The sequence below is a fragment of the Apis florea genome, unplaced genomic scaffold (genome assembly GCF_048593485.1).
Source record: "Apis florea isolate Af1SG1 unplaced genomic scaffold, ASM4859348v1 contig_3203_pilon, whole genome shotgun sequence".
Classification (NCBI taxonomy): domain Eukaryota; kingdom Metazoa; phylum Arthropoda; class Insecta; order Hymenoptera; family Apidae; genus Apis; species Apis florea.
The window spans coordinates 7,748,603-7,765,380 of NW_028256723.1; the positions used below are offsets into that span (position 1 = coordinate 7,748,603).

The window sequence follows — 16,778 nt, forward strand, 5'->3', positions numbered from 1 at the left end:
GATTGACTATTATGAATATTATGTATACATTTTTAACAGAAAATATATATATATATATATGTATATTATAATTATCAATTTGCAATTATTTAAATTAAATTATACTTTTAGATTTTTCATTTCACATCAAATTATACCATCATAGCAAATTTCATTAAAATCATCAAACCAAATTTGCAAAACTTTTTATTCCAATTAATCGTGACAGATCGTATCTTATTTTTTAACTTTAATAAATGTATAATTTATTAAAAATCATATCGAAATTTAGGAAAAAGTGAAAAAGAAACATAATTGAGAATAAAGGAAAGTGACGAGAATATTGCAAATTAAAATGACCATGCGATTTCTCGAGACAAAGCATGGAAATCATTGTTTACAGCGAAGTGATACGTTTCACCAACGTGTCATGTCGGTTATAAACGGTTTAACATTATGTAACGATATTTTACAGGTATAATAAGCGATATGGTAACCGGTCACGATTGGATGTCTTCTGATCGTTTTACAAATTGAATTCTACTTTACGTTCGTTCCTTTTTACCGACGAGGCCAACAATACTAGCTACTGTAACCGTGATATACCATTTGTAATACACTTGGCGCCATAGAAAATTAGTAATAATTTACGTACAACGTAGATTATTGTATTCTTTGGACAATACATGTTTCGAAATATAATTTTCACAAGGTGAGCATCTAAAATTGTTTCGTTATTGCTAATTTATTTGCATATGAAATAGTTCATTTAGAATGATAAAATCAAAGTAAATTATGTAAAAAGATTTTTAAAAATTTTTTAAGTGCCAATTTCTAAGAATATTCAATTTATTTTCGATTCATCGAACAATATTTTAAAAATCTTATATAGAAAATTTCACATATTATATCGTCCACTCTATTTTCTTTGAATAGAATAACAAATTTTATAAAATTATTATTTAAAATTCGATAAAGACCAATTTCCAAGAGCACTTATTACTTTTAACCATTTAATGATAAATTCTACGTCATCATCCATTCTTCCACAACTATTTTACTTCCTTTATCTAAGAATACACAACAATGTTATATCATAAAAATAAAACCAAAATGCAATTCTGTAAAATTACATTTAAGATTTAACGATGATTACATATAAAGGAAAAATATAATATCAACTTTTATCCATAACATAAACTTGATTAACTTTAAATGGTATCCAGTATTAAAATTTCATACGATTTCCAAATTTTTCTCAAACGACACCATACAAATTTTAATTTAAAATTTTTGCAGTTCGACGTGCACAACACACACTTCTATTCTTTAAAATAATGGTGGCGATTATTCTCGGGCAAGTTAGAAATCGGTGGAAGAAGCAGGCAGCTTTCTCCGCCGGCAAGAAAGCGACGATATCCGGTGACCGGCCTCCTCGTTTCGGTGTGCACCAACACACTGCCATTTTTCACGGTCAAGTACCGCTGATGCTTTCGTTCGATCGAGTTTCCTCGCTGTCTCTGACCTACTCTCTCGGCCTCCTTCACGCCGGCCACTTCACTTCCAGAGTTCTCCACTTCTCATGAGCGGTCCACGCGCACGGCTCATAAAAATATGGTATAAGTGCAATAAGTCATTGGCCTCGTTCTTACCTCTCTTTGATGGGAATATTGAACGATGGAGTGGTTGGATTTTCTTCTTCTTTTTTTTTTTTTTTTTTTTATTTCGAAATTTTTGGATAAGTAATTTTTAGAACAGATTTTAAAAAATATTTTAATGGGTCGTTGGCCCTTGCCTCTTTGCTATAATATAAATAGTTAAGAATAAGATAATGGAATAGTTAAGATTTTTTTTATTTATTTTGAATCGTATCTATTCATGATTCTTAATTGTAATAGATAGATTTTGGAAATGTAATAATTTAGTATTAGTGATTATGGAATTAGTTTTAATATTATATAATTATGTATTAATAATTTTTAGTAACAGTACGTATTAATAGTTGTATAGAAAAATTATTGGAAACGAAAGTGGAAGCTCATAAGAAGTGGTTTAGTTAGGCAGGCAAGTTGGCCTAAGTTATGTAATTCCTTGGAAATCCAGATTATCAGTAATAATCTTTGTGAAATCTTTTAACAGTAGATCTTTTGACAATAGGAATAATTAATTTTTACATAATTTCATTGTTACTTCGTATTTGATCTCAAAAAGTATGAAAAGAAAAAAAAATAATTTAATTCATTTCATTTTGTTTCACTTGACTTTATCTAACTTCGAAAGCATTCTATTTACAAAACTTCAAGTTCAATTTTATTTTTCACAAACATGAAAAATTATCTTGTATTAATCATAAAAAATAAAAATGTAACGCAATAATTCTACTCATCTATTTAAAAAGATCACAAATATTATTATACTTTGTATATTTACATCACTAGAAACATCCTCCTCCATTGAAAAAAAAAAAAAAAAAATTTCGAGACACTCTAACACAACAATTCTACCAATTACATCCACTCAATAAATTTCACTTCTGCATCCTCCCTCGATGCTCAATGGGCCTCGAAACCTCGGCCAATGTCGATGGTGTTCCGTGAGCCATCCACATATCCGCCGCTCTAAGATCAAACCGATTAATTTGGCTTTGCCCGAGTACACCGTTTATGCGTAGCTGCTCGTCCTTACATAACGGTTTTTATTATGTAATTGATAGAAACATAGACCCTGCGCGGCTGCGTCCAAACACCGAAAGGCGAAAGTGTCGCCTTTTCCCAACTTTTTCGGTCGAAAGATCTCAAATCTTCACAATCGATTTTTCACGTTCTTTGCATTACGTATTCCATTGATATATGATGTAAGTACTTGAATATTATGTGAATGTAACGAGTGGTAGAAATATATCTTGGCAGAGACTTGAAAATATATTGATATAGTAGATTTGATAAGATTTGATTATTAATATCAAACAAGTTAAATCTGTGGTAGATTGCTTGCATTTTTTTTTTATTGATATTTGCAATAATTATATGGTGAATTTTTTTAAAATTTTTATGTAATAATTTATATACAGATTGAAAAATTGTGTTTGCTATTCCTCTTATTGGTATATTATATTATAGGTTAGGTTAGGTTATATTGAAAATGATTAGTGAATGTACATATTCGAGTATTTTTATCGAAATCTATATCTAGTTTACGTTAGATGTAGAATCTTTTTTATCCTTAAATGTGACACGTGTATAAAAAATAAAAATATCTGCCTCCTTGTTATGAAATTCTAAATTGTTCGATAAATATGTAGAATATTTTGAAGCGATGAATGTATATATATTTATATTCGCGAATATATGAATCTATATTTCGTGATAAATATGCCAAGTTAATAGTGATATTATTATGTGTAATAAACAAAAATATAATATATTCGTATATCTATATAATTCGAAAGTCATTTAAATAAAATTAATTAATATTAAACTAAATTTCTAAGAATAAATCCGAGTTAACCTCTACGCGAGTTAACCTCTATATATATAAATATTCAAGAAGGCGGCGAAAACACAATTGTATCTGCATGATCACGAAACAATCGACCAAAGTGTATAAAACACGTACTAAAACTGCTTTTAAAATTCTAAAAAACGTTATTTTCTTTCTCACGAAATTCTAATAAATTATTTTATAGTTACGAATAAAAGAAATGTATCGATATATTATATTTTTTTTTCGATTCGATCAGTTCGAAACATTACGAACAAAAACTACTAAAATTACATTATATCATCATATTTTTTTTTAGAAGATCCAAAAATTATTTCTGCAACGAAAAAAAAAAAAAAAACTCGAATAAAAAATCTAGAATATATCATTATATTATTCTAAAAGATCCACTAGAGGAAATGATCGTAAATTTTTGTGGTAATTTTCTCGAACAGAGAAATATTATATTAGATAATATAACGATAATTAACTGTTATCACTTTTAGAATTTTACAAATACTTTTATCTTCTCAATACACAAATATAAACTGTCTCGTAATTACGAGTAAAATATATAACATTATATATTATATATTATATTCTTTTACACTGATAATTACAATTTTCTCGAGTAGATTGTTACTTAAATAATATACTAATAATATAACCTCTAGAATTTTTATATAAACACGAGCAATAGCAAAAAATTACGAATAAAAAAATCTACGATATATATTTTTTTTTCTTTTAAAGCTTCAAAAATTGCGAATAAGCGATCTACGATATATCATATGTTATATCTTTTCAAAAGATCCAGTGGCAATTAGAGGCGCAACCATAAACGTCGGTGGCAATTTCCTCGAGCAAAGGAACGGTGTGCGGCCCACGTTAGATAATATAACGATGGCTGAGGCAGCTACGGCCGGGGCTCTCTAGTGTCAACGTAACCATTTATATAAATCTATCGTTACGTAATCGGCCGGTCGATCTCCACAACCAAATAGATTCGGCCCGTGCTGCCGTTACGTGCGACAATCAGCCACGTGGTCTGTTCTCCGCTTACTCGACTCGCTGTTACACCGCCTCCTCTTTGCTCTTTTGTGTTTGTCCATTGTTTTGTTTATCGTGTTCCTGCTGCCTTCTGCCTTTTCTCGTCCGTGTCTTTTGTTTTTTTTTTTTTTTTTTTTTTCATTATAATTGTTTTATTGGATGATAAAGCAGTGATTCTCAAAAAGATCATTTTTGATTAATACGCTCATTGTTAAGGAAATATAAGCAACGTATACACGTTGATTTTGATGAAATTTATGGAAGAGTATGTAAAGCAATAATCAAATATTATTTTTGAGAATTTTCTCTAAATTTCATCAAAATGGACATGTGCAGATACGTTCACGACATCATTTCTTCTTTCTTGTAAGAATATACGTGATACATATTAATTTTTTCATAACGTATGAAAATTTTTTATAATTAAAAAAAAATGACTATATATATGTATAAAAGATAATTAACTATATTTATTCGTTACATTTTTACTTTTTTTTTCTTATTTTTTTTCATATTGTGTAAATACATTAATGTAGTTAAAATGTGCTTTCATTTTTGGTATATAAGATTATTTATTAAAAATAAATAAGTATGAAAAATCATTAATTAAAAATGATAACAATAATTCATTTGAGAATTTGTATATTTATTACTACATTATTATATTCTAAAAGATTCATTCTTTTAAAAGAATATTAATTTTTCATTTTTAATTTTTTTTTTTAACTATAGATATAAAATTAATAAAAATTGATTTTTAAAATTTTGCTTACGCTATCTAGAATAGCAATAGACAAATTATTTAAATGTTATAAAAAAAAATTGCATATCAAGAAAAATTGAAACATTGTAATAATGTCTTCTATTGAACCAGTTTGCAAAATAAAAATTCCCTTTCCTATAGCTCTGGACTGTTCTGGACGTTTCGTAAGCATAGATAAGGATGCACGATTTGTTTTTCGAGCCTTCTCTTTGCCAGATGTTTGTTCTCAGTTTTGTTTATCATGTACATAATTTCTGTATATTCTGTTAACGTCTTTCATTCCTTTTTAATTTTCTTTTTTTTTTTTTTTTTTCGTCCATTATAGCTAGGTGATAAAAAGATCTGGACAGTTAGTCTGAAATAAAAATTCCTTCTTCTGAATTTTTCGTAGGAGTAAACCAGGAAGCGTGGTTTGTTTTGAGATAAGTAAAGATATTGTGTGAAAAAACGAACGTATTTTTAGAATTGTCGGTATTATATAAAAAGAAATGTAGGATTTTCGTACATTTTTATAGATTTTTTATTATGTTCGTGAACTTAGAAATTTTGAATGGTGTGTTTAAGAAATCCTTTGACGCGTATTTTTAACATCGAATTCTTTCTAGCTTTCGATGTTTAAAAAAAAAAAAAACTATTAAAGAGATAAAAAATACAAAAAAAAAAAAGATAAGATTAACATTAGAACTATTAACTATAACACATAGCTAGAATAATAATTATAACTTTAAATTAATAATAAATGGCAAAAGTTAAAATGTGAAAATAATTATATTTTTATCGGAATAAGAACTAATATTAATTTCGTTAAAACATTTTCGTACATTTTTCATAATTTCAAAACAAAGAAATCTAACCTAATTCTTGCCACTCGTAGCTATTTTATAATTCAAGAAAAAAAAAAAAAAACGAAGAAGTTGAAACTAATCTCTAATTTTTATCAAAACATTCGTTTTTCACAATATCTAAAGCTAAATCTAAATTAATTTTACTTACTTTGCCTTAGTTCTATTATTAAAGAAAGCAGAAGAAACATCATTCGTCCCATCGAAACAATTTCCATCGATATATATGAAAATAAACCGATTATTTCGCTCTGCACAGCATTTATATATTCATCGCCTTTGTTCTTAGTGGTCGATTAATGACTTAAAATTGATCAATCAAAAATGAATCTCCCGTTACGTGAGTCCCATATTACGAAACGTGGTCGAACAACGATAATCGCGAACGTTATACGTTTCGAGCAAGTGGCCAATGGAAAAATGGTGGCGCAACTATCGGTTTACAGGTGTTCATACAGGCCACAAACTTGGCAACAAGTACGTGGAAACTCGCTGAAAGCGAGTTTAATCTTGTCAACCGTGGATTTAACCGTGGAAACGAATGGAATATAATTGTATACGATTGAACGAGAGTTTCGATTTATGAAATTAGGAGAGAAATTTATCGATGCGTTTGTTCGAAATTACATTGGAAATAATTGGAAAAATTGAGAGATGAAGTTTACTTTAGATTTTGATAGGATTAGATTCTTTTCTAGAAAAAACTTTTAACTTAACTTAATCTACTTTTGATTAAACTATTGTTATAATTGTTAAGAAGCCATTATTGCTGTCAAATTTTAATTTACAAATGAATCTTTGAAATTTTTGAAAAGACTTTCTATATTTCATTACCAACACGTGAATTTAGCATAGATTAAAAATTATTATCGTTTGACCGATCACCATTCTACTTAAATGTAAGGACAAGGTATAATTTATTTACACGTTTATATTTAAAGTAATTTATATATAAGATAATATATTAAATAATATACAAAACTCCTTTACGTAACAATTTACTTGCTTATTCCATTATTTACAAAGATAAAAGTTTTATTATATGATACTTACAAAATTCTATATCCCTCGAAAAAATAGAAAAAAATTCATGTTACGAATTTATTTTCTTCTCTCGATTCTTTTAAAACTATCATAAATATAGCAATCTAGAAAAGTATGTCGAAAATGTGTTTCACGCTTCTCGAATTTGTAACGAGAAAATTCATTGAACGCGATAAATCATCAAAGAAGTTGCAAATATATATCTGACGAACTGCAAATTAATCCCGACGACCTCATAACGTGGAAATAGATTCCGCGCGTACGAAAATTTACGAGAGAAAATAATGAGCGGGAGCGGAGTCTAGGGAAATTCGGCTGGCAGCGCTGGTGGAATCACGCATAAAATGTTCCTAGATACGATCCAACGGGAATTCAATTAATATCGGAAATTGAAAACGACGAAAGGGGAGAGTTTCGCGTTTAATTATAGCCTCGTGCATTTTCATGTGGCGAAAATTGAAATTATCATTCGATAAAGATGATTAAAGAGTTTGTTGATTAAAGCGAAATTTAAATTGGAAATATTTTATTTCGCGTTCAATATAATTGGGATATTTCTGACATTTTTTTTTTCGATATTGAAAATTTGAAACGGAGATTTTTCTCTCCAATATAATTACATGAAAGTTAGAAAAAAAAGAAAAATTATATTTAACATTGGATTTATTTATAATATAATCATTTATATTAAATACTTACTTTATACGTAAATGATTGTAATTAAAGAATAAATATTTTTCTTAAAGTTAAAGTTATTATCATTAATCATAAAACAAAAAATACGAAATCATTTTAATTATTGTTAGATTATTTATAAATTCAAATTTATCGAACTAAAAATCGTATAATCTAATTTAATACGTATATATTACTTAAACTTCATCGGCAATTTTGCTGTGTAATTATATGAATATGAAATAAAAATAAATAGATATATGTATATATATATATATATTAAAAAGAAAAATATACTTTTCGTTTTTCCTCACTCAGCATGCGTGTTATATAATGCGCATATCAATAGCCACAAAGTGTGTTATAAAAATAGAGAGAGAAAGAAAAAAAGGTAGTTTTTATCAGGAGTCAACAGGCGGGTGATGGACAACGTGGTTCCGGTTTCGACATTCACGGTTGCAGATACGCGACCGCGATACCCTTTTCCGCTCGACGTAACGATAAAGGAGGGAAACGTTATCCAAGTCGGATGTCGTGGTTACGAGTAGCCACGCCCCCGAAAAACGACGTAAGCATCACTTTTTCCTTTTTCTGTCGTCGCTTTTTCGCTTCTATGTGGGACAAACGTTACATTTAATTATTCCGTCTATTTTCAAGTTTTTCGAAACGAAATATATGCAATGCTACAATGTTCATATTCGAAAAAAAAATTGTTTCCTTTTTTTAATTAAAAATAAATCATTGATATAAAATAAAATAGGGGAGAAAAGTGGTTAATAAATAAAAAGTGACAATCGAGCTCAAAACTAAATCACAGACAAAAAAAAATATTTAATAAGCAAAAAAAATATACATCAAACAGAAGAATGAAATCGTGGGTGAAAAAAATTGACTTATCGAAGGAGCCATGTAACCGGAAAAAATGACTTCCTTATGGTAAACGCGATAAAGACGAATTTAGACATTTTACTTTGAATATAATTGTATATAATTTCACCCATAGTGAAAAGTATAAGATATTTCATTCAAAGTGAACACAAAAATCTAAATTCGTCTTAACTAAATCTAATATCTGTTAATTTTACTGATTTACTACTTCTTGAGAATTAACGAATTGAATTCAATCATTGAACGAACGTAAATACTTCTACTAAAATTTTCGTCTTTCGTGTCAATACGATCATCATGCAAAAATGAAAAAAGAAAAAAAAAAAAGAAAGGAAGGAAAAGGTATCCGGCTCACGCGCCGCCTAAAATAAATCGAAATAAATCCTCGATGGAATCGACAAATAAATGGCAAATCGCCAGGAGAACGACAAGTTTACATAACAGAGAAGTTTGACAGCGCAACGAGCACGTGACTCTATCTTATCGACAAATATGCCTCCGCGGCGTCTACGATTCTTTCGTTATTCTTCTTTTACGTAAGTGGCCCGCGTATATCGACCGGTCACCAACCGAGGTGTGCATTCGATCCATTGTGAACGTTTCGCGCCAATTACCGACAGGCATCCCTGATATTCTAAATCGTTCTCTATGATGAATTGTATACGACACGAGGTATTGGATTGAATGAAAGGAGAGATAGAAGTACAAGTTCAAGAACGATCTATGAAACGTTTGAGAAATATTTTAAGGGAATATTAAAGAAATAGTATTTGAAATTTTGTAATTGTAATGATATAATGGTTGGACTGGTTTTTAGGGATTTTTAACTAGTGGAAATATCGTATGCATCATTTGAAGGGATATTGGATTGGAAATTTTCAAGAATTTCTGTATTGTACGAGAATTTTTAACTGATTTGTGGAATTTTTGTATTATATCTACATATATTTTATAGAAATAGAAAAAATATTATTCTATATATTATTCTCTAATATTTAAAGTTATTTTTCTTCTATCAAATTCCTATTAAACAATGAACAAAACTCGAGAATAGGTAGTAGGAGCCTTCGAAAAGAAGTTTACGTAAGAGTTGTTTCGGCAACTTGGGCGTTTCCCGCCAAGTTTCGTAATTCGCCGTTCCTCTAGACTTCTCTACGAAATCATATTGTGATTTTTCCCGAATTTCAAACAACAGATGAGGCAATATTCAAAAATAATTTCATCCAATCTAACCTAACTCTTCTTATTTTTAAAATTAAATTTTCATTCTCCAAATAAAATGATTTGTCTAAACTAATTAATTCAAAAATTAAACGCACAAAAAAATCTTCGCAATGTTTTTCGTGTATCCAAACACAATAAAATCTAAAAGATAATTTAAACATTAAACACGATTACACGACATAAGCTGCAAAAAATATATCGATTTCGGTAAATTCGATTCAACATTTCGCCCGTCATTTTTCATGGACCTTAACCTAACCTAAACGTAATTTAAAACTAATCATAATCCAAAAATTAAACACAAACGAAAAAAAATTCTATTTTCCATCTAAATTACATCACCAAGATATTCAATTCCACTAAATTCGATTTAACAACGTTTCCGGTACAACCTGAATCTAACCTAAATCTAATCAAAAGTTCGAATATTGAGCAAAAAAAATTTTATTTTCCCTCAATTATATCACTAAAGCCCAATTATATCCATTTCGGTAAATTCGATTCAACATCTCACGCGTAGCACCGTTTCTCGTGTCACGTTTCTTCTAAAAATAAGCGAGACCTCGATATACGTGTTTTCTCCGGTGGAAATAATACGTACCTTTATTGATTTATCATCCTTCACGCGAGCGTAATAAACCTAAAAGCCAGTCAAGATTTCCCATTTCCTTTCGAAACGCCAATTTTACTTATTTTTAACTTTTAACTCTGAATACATTTTCGAGATCAAGTGGAGGGAGGAAAAAAAAAAGAAAATACTCGAAATATTTTAACGTTGTCGTCTTGCATACTCGAGAGGACGGGGGGGGGGAAGAAGGAAGGAGGAGGAGGAGGAGGAGGGGAGAAGGGAGAGTTCCCTTGAAGACGGCTGTTGTTAGTCCACCATAACGGCATACTGGACAATAATAAATGCGGTGAGGAATGATAAACTGATTTAAATAATATCTCGCTGTTTTAGATCCTTATTTCGTGATCTTTATTTCGTATTATTTCGTATTGCCAATTGTTTATTAGCACGCAGGGAAGGAAATTAATTATGGAACGCTGCAAATTCAAATAACGTGTGGTGAGGAGGACGTTTTATCGAAATAATGAGTTGATAACTTGTTGTTTACGCAATAATGTTTTCAATATCGATGCAATTAGCAAATTAGCGATAAATTGGTAACAATGTATTGAAAGATGATGTAAGCGAGGATAAGGCTTAAGGGGTCATTATATGTAAATTTTATAAATATTTACGGAAATATTTTTTATATTGCGATATTGCTTAAATTCAATTATTTATCATACTGTAAATGTAGTTTAAATTATTTCCAATATGAAAATGAATTCTTTAAGAATAAAGGGAAAAAAAAAAAAAATATTGAGATCTTAAATTATTATTTATAATCCAAGTTCAAAACTTTATTCAAGAATCGATCGAAATAAAATTATGGAGATATTCGATTATCAATTTTTTCCATAAAATTTTTTTATTATTATGCATCGTGTAACTAAAAACGTGACTGTAGTACAAAGGATTTTTAAAAAACAAATTAATTTGCACGAACATCCAATTTATCAATTCCGAAAAAAAAAAAAAAATTTACGTAACACAAATCTAGAAAAGAAAATCTAAAACACACTTTTTTTATTCGAAGTAATAAAAATAATTTGAAAAAAATAAAATACATATAAGCATGTTTCGATTCAAATAACAAAATTACAAAACAATCCAATCCTTAAGATAATTCAATATGGCGGCGTATCGAAACCGGTTCACTCTACGTATATACGTCTATAATTCACTATAAAATCGACGTATCCCCATTTCGTAATTGTGTGATTCACAGTGAAAAATGACGCGTCGTCGTAACAATTTCCATTTTAGAAACGTTAAAAATCCCCTAATGGTTCTCGATTTGGATTGGCACGGCACCGATGGGTGTCACTTCGAAATATCGATTGCGGTCGTATTTATTACCGATTACGTAAAGCCAACGACGAGGCTTTTCTCCACGCGAATATATAACACAACTCAAATCGTGCCTCTTTCGATGCGACATCCAACCGATAAGATTCGATTTCCTTCTATTTTCGTACTCTGTTCTATATTCACATTATCGTTCTATCGTGAAATTATTTTACAAGGAAATTATTTTAATTAATTAAAATCAATTCTAATTAAAATTCCGATAAAATTTTGTATTTACATAATTTTTTTTTTTTTACAACAGATCGATAAATTCCAAGTATTTTTTTTTTTTTTTAATTTAAAATTTTCGAGGTTATGTTATTTTAAAGAAACGAAAATTTATCGAAAGTTTGAAGCATTGATTACATCTTTTTGAAATATCTCAAGATGAGGATTGTTCCATCTGTGATCCATTGTCGAATATTTTTTTTATTTTTAAAAAATAAAAGAAAAAAATATATATATATATTATCTATTTTTAGATAGTAAAAATTATATTTTAATGCAATATAATGTTCTATGTTTAAAAGTAATGTGTTTTTAAGTATGCTGCCAGTTACGTTTGCCATTTTTAAAATTAAATTTGACAATTTAATTTGATTAATTGTAAAATTCGATTTGTGTTTGAACGAAATAATAGAACAGTTTTATTTTGTAGATTATTATGCAAATTAATTATGGACGTTTAACTTTAGAAGATTTTAAGCTTGAGAATATTAAATGAACTATTTTAGAATTTTTCTGTATGAAATTTTCTGTAAAATTTTTCGCATGAATTTGAAAACTTACGATTTCATCTATTTATTTTTTAAAGATTGAAAAATTATGCAGCTTTAAAAAGCACAGTTTATATATGTTTTCCATTAAGATAACAATGCATCGTGTTACTAAATTTGTATTTAATCAGTTTATTTATCAAAAGAAACTAAAAAGAAATTAAAAAGAAAAATGAAAATCCACAATTTTTATATATTTATATATACAACTTCGTCACATAAGGCTTCAAAAAAATAAAAAATTCCAAAAAAACTACGCTTGACAATCGCTATTTTCATGAATTTATAATTTTTATATTTCAACATATTTTATGTATAAAATATTTCTATATTTTTATAATCATCATAGAAAATCGATTATCACATTTAAACTGCACAAAGTATATTCTAGTAAATTCCATGTAAAATTTAAAATTTTTTTTTGTCGAAAAAATTCAATCATGATAGAGAACCCATAACTGCTATTTAACATCGAACACAATCAATCTTCATTTTCCACTCAAAAAACAAGTGAGTATATGTAATTGCAAAATTAATTTTTTTTTTATCAAAAACATTTTCGATAAAACGTAAAAAATATTGAAAATCCGCCATTTTTTAGTTTTACGCTAGTTTTACGCTCTTTCGCTCGTGCGAACGAATCAATATTCGAAAATTCACGTAGCCTATAGGTCAGTGGAACATACACACATACATACATACATACATACATACATACATACATGCTACATTTGCATAACTTGAGAAACGCGTGTTCCAATCGATGGAAACGGCTTTCTGCTAATCGCGACTTTTCGAGACTCGGCAATTTCGAAATGCTCGTTCTATTTTCCAAACTTCGCGCAAACGAGTGGATTCTCGTTTGAGGCACGATTGCGACATCTATCGGCAAAAACCGTGGAAAATGGGTTAACACCTGGCGTGTGACGAACTAGTTGGGTGGCCATAAACGGATGGAAGGATGGCCGATGCTTTACACGTTAGCGGCAAATGGATCGTAAAAGTTGGATCTTATGAATTATTTTCTGTTGGGAAGATTCGTGAAGCAAGGGAAGGGAAGGGTATGGAAGTGAAGCGAAGAAATGTCAAGTGGATTGTCATCTATACGTAAGATCACAATATCAACAATAAAAGTTGCTAAGAAGATTTTGATTGCATCTTATTGTAAAAATTGGAATGTTATGAAAGTCATGAAAAATTTCTTGTGCAATTTTAATTGCAATTTTATCCTGTTAGAGAAGTTGAAGATATACTATAGTTGATATACTAGTTGATATACTATTACTATAGAATCTAAAATTGTTATCTGAAAATCAACAAAAGTTAGTAAGAAGGTTTTGATTTTATATCATTATTACTATTATAGAAGCTAAACGTTATGAAAATCAAGATTTTGATTGCATCTTATCCTATTATGGAATTTGGAATGTCAAAAAAGTTCTGAATAAAATTTCGTGTGCAATTGGTATCTATATTAACCTGAAATATTATGAATTGCAATTGAAAATTATTAAAATTTCGTGTACAATTTTCACTGTAACTGTAAGTGTTATCGTTTTATTTTATTATATAAAATCTAATTATATTTGCAGATCAATGAAATTATATATATGTACATAAAATTTGAAAATTTTCACAAAATGTAAATTTCTTCAATGTTCAATTGCATTTTGCATCTATCTCGAATGAAAAATTCGTATGCCATTTTGATTGCAATCAATGTTCATGTATCTTATGCAATTGCAAAACCTAGAATGTCACGAATTATAGATTAATAAAATTTCGTATGCCAGCAATATTACAATCATATAATTCTAGAATTTCAAATATATCTCATATTGCGTAAATTAATTTGAAGATCAATAAAATTTAAATCTGACGATAAATAATGAGAATGAGATTTAAGAAAATTATAAAAAAGGAAAAATTCAAAATATACAAGAATTAATAAAAATTTCAAAAATAGAAAGTAAGAAAAAGACAGCTATTTCTATTAGAGAAAGACTATATTAAATAACTATAACGTGCTATATATAAATTAAAGCAGAACATTCACCGTTTAATTATTGATCACATCGAGACCCATCAAATTGAACCAAGTCGAAGCCAATTAAACCGTTCATCGTGCTCGTCTTTCACGTGGATCGATCATGGCTATTGAGAACTATCTCTTCGTCAAGCCTCTCCCTCGAAAAAACTGGGAAAAACTGTTCACAGAGAGGGAAAGTTTTACCAAGCAATTAATTAGACATGTTTAATTAACATTCATGGTTTCGAAAGAACTCACTCGATCGAACTAAAATTATCTGGATTGAACCTGATTTCTATAATTTTTATTGATGTCGTAATCAGATTTGCCATTTCTACATTTCTTCATTTTTGTTTAATTATGATTTTATCTGCTTGAAAAATATAAAATTCCTTGATTTTTGATTGAATATCTTTCTGAAAGAATTTACAGATCCTTTTTTAGTAAATTAATGATATATTATTTATTAATTAATGATATATTAAGAAAAATTAGAAAAAAATTTATAGATTTTTACTCTTAATAACTTATTTTTAATGATTATATTATTTTAATAATAAAAATTTAATATAGATTTTTAATATACATATCTTTGTTAAAGAAAATCCAGAAATTCCTTTATGATAAATTATATAATATTACATACTATTATATAATATGATGTAATATGATATTTTCATTTTCATTTCAAAAATTTATAAATTTATAAATTCTTTTTTGATAAATCTTCGTTCAATGATGTAATGCTCTTTTATTGAAAATAATTTTTAATATAGAGATTTTTATGAAAGAAATATATAAGATCTACAGATTCTTTTGTAATAAATTATATAATATTATGTCATTATATGATGTAATATGATATATTAAATATTAACATTTTATAATTATATAATGTCATATAATATTCATACATCAGAAAGATAAAAACAATTTTTAATATAAAGATTTCTCTGGAAGAATAATTTATACATCTATAGATTCTTTTTTGGTAATACATAATATACATAATTACATAATATTATACCATTACATAATATGATATAATCTTATATATTAATATAATATTTATATATTAACAAAAATAACTTTTAATATAGATATCTCTCTGAAAGAATTTATAAATCCACAGATGCTTTTTTAATAAATCATCTCTCATCGTTCTAACAAAAGTAATTCCAAATCTATAAAAAACAATTCTTATACTTTTATTTTATATCATCCTTTTCCAATAAATCATTTTTAAGGATTCCTATATTCAAACAAAGATATGTCAATAACATCAATAACAATTCACCAAACGTGACATATTTTCATTAACCTTACTTACATGTCTAAGAAAAACATTACATCTATTTACAAAAAGGTGAATCAAGAGACAGATAGAAAGATGAAAATTTTTGCCACAGGTCGATCGCCCTCGAATCGCTTCGATCAAGTAGGATCCAGTGTCAGGACGTTGGTTTTAAAATAAACTCGGCCGTTATTAACAGCCGGTCGCCGGATTAAAGGATGAATCATGCATGAACGACTCGGCCAATGAGTAACGACTTTGACTCTTACGTAATTCGGTGGCGACACACGAGTGGGCGACACGTGCGACATCTACCACTATGTTTCAATTTCAATCGATCTGTTTAATACAATTTTTCCTTTCTCTTGGAGATATATTGATATTCCGGATCATCTTTGTTTTTCTGAATCTAAAATCTAGTGTTTAATTTATTTCTTGAAAATAGAGAAAAGATATTTGCGATTATATTATTATAATTGCGAAAATATAATTATTATAATTATTGGAAGATAAATCATTAGAGACTAAATTAAAGATTAGATTATTGAAGTGTAATTGCGTTAGTGGGACTAAATTATTAAGAATTAAGTTATTAAAGGTAAAGTTATTAAACTAAATCATTTAACATTAAAGGTGCACCATTGGATCTACATTAAGGATTAGATTATTAGAATTTAAATGATTGCATCCTAAATTGTCAAGATCTAGATTATTGGATTTATATTATTTAGAATTAAATTATCGAGTTTCAGATTATTGGAATCTAAATTATTGGCG

At 28.2% G+C, this 16,778-nt stretch overlaps 1 protein-coding gene and 2 long non-coding RNA genes across 3 annotated transcripts in view; all 3 read right to left on the bottom strand.

The window, feature by feature from the left end:
* Positions 1-16,778, bottom strand: part of LOC100866800 (LON peptidase N-terminal domain and RING finger protein 3) — a 63,744-nt gene that overhangs the window by 29,317 nt on the left and 17,649 nt on the right. The gene's annotated exons all lie outside the window — the stretch shown is intronic.
* LOC147657228 (uncharacterized) lies at positions 5,135-10,746 on the bottom strand. Its single transcript, XR_015292845.1, has 2 exons — positions 10,547-10,746; positions 5,135-5,627 (listed from the first exon to the last, which is right to left on the bottom strand). It is a non-coding gene; the product is annotated as an uncharacterized LOC147657228 (long non-coding RNA).
* On the bottom strand, positions 14,207-16,301 carry LOC116414100 (uncharacterized). The gene is made up of 4 exons (XR_015292842.1): positions 16,038-16,301; positions 14,966-15,123; positions 14,735-14,885; positions 14,207-14,427 (listed from the first exon to the last, which is right to left on the bottom strand). It is a non-coding gene; the product is annotated as an uncharacterized LOC116414100 (long non-coding RNA).